Genomic DNA, 1,019 nt, shown 5'->3' on the forward strand with positions numbered 1-1,019 from the left:
CGGGAATCGGTCCGTGAACCGGGGGCTGCACCGAGGGGTTTCTGTTCTAGTACCGGGGGTCTCTCCGGGGGTCGCTCCGTGCACCGGGAATCGGTCCATGAGCCGGGGGCTGCACCGAGGGGGTCGGTCCGGGGATCGGGGTCGGTCTGTGAACTGGGGGCTGCACCGGAGGGTTTCGGTTCTTGCACCGGGGGTCTCTCCGGGGGTCGCTTCGTGCACCGGGAATCGGTCCGTGAGCCGGGGACTGCACCGGTGGATATCGGTTCTTGCATGGGGGCTGCCCCGGGGGTCGCTCCGGGGGTCGGTCCCTGCACCGGGGTCTGCACAGGGGGGTCGGTCCGTTGAACCGGGGCTGCACCGGGGGTCGGGGGCTGCACTGGGGGTCTGTGCATGGAGTGGGGGCTGTACCGGTGGTCTGCGCGTTTATCGGGGGGTCGATCCGTGCACCGGGGGTCTGCAAGGGCGAGGTCGGTCCGTGGGTCGGGGGCTTCACCGGGAGTCTGTGCTCGGACCGGGGCTGCACCGGGGGGCGGTTCGTGAATCGGGAAGATCGGTCCGTGCACGGGGGCTGCACAGTGGGGTCGGTCCGTGGGTCGGGGGCGGCAGCGGGGGTCGGTCCGTGGGCCCAGGGACGCTCCGTACACCGGGGGCTGCACCGTGGCTCTSCCGCTTGAGCGGGGGCTGCACTGGGGGGCGGCAATTCACGCACCGGGGCGCGGGGGCGGCTCGGTCCGTGCACCGAGACCTGCACCGGGGGCGGGAGGGGTCGGGGGAAACCGGGACACGCGGCGACCTCGGTGCTGCGGGCGGGCGGCGGCCGCCACCTGCCGGRGACACGGCCCGGGCCCGCGGGGGACGCGCTCCCGGCTGCCCGCGCTTGTCCCGGGTCCTCACACATCGGGATCGCCTCCTCTCGTCCCCCGGGTTCCGCTGCGGTGGAAGAGACCCCCGGTGCGTGACGCCCCACGGCCGTGGGGTCGCGGGAGGTGCCCACGCCGTGCCTCAGTTTCCCTCGGCCA

The sequence above is a fragment of the Malurus melanocephalus genome, unplaced genomic scaffold (assembly GCF_030028575.1).
Source record: "Malurus melanocephalus ecotype Western Australia unplaced genomic scaffold, MMel_1.1 scaffold_1281, whole genome shotgun sequence".
In the NCBI taxonomy this organism is placed as follows: domain Eukaryota; kingdom Metazoa; phylum Chordata; class Aves; order Passeriformes; family Maluridae; genus Malurus; species Malurus melanocephalus.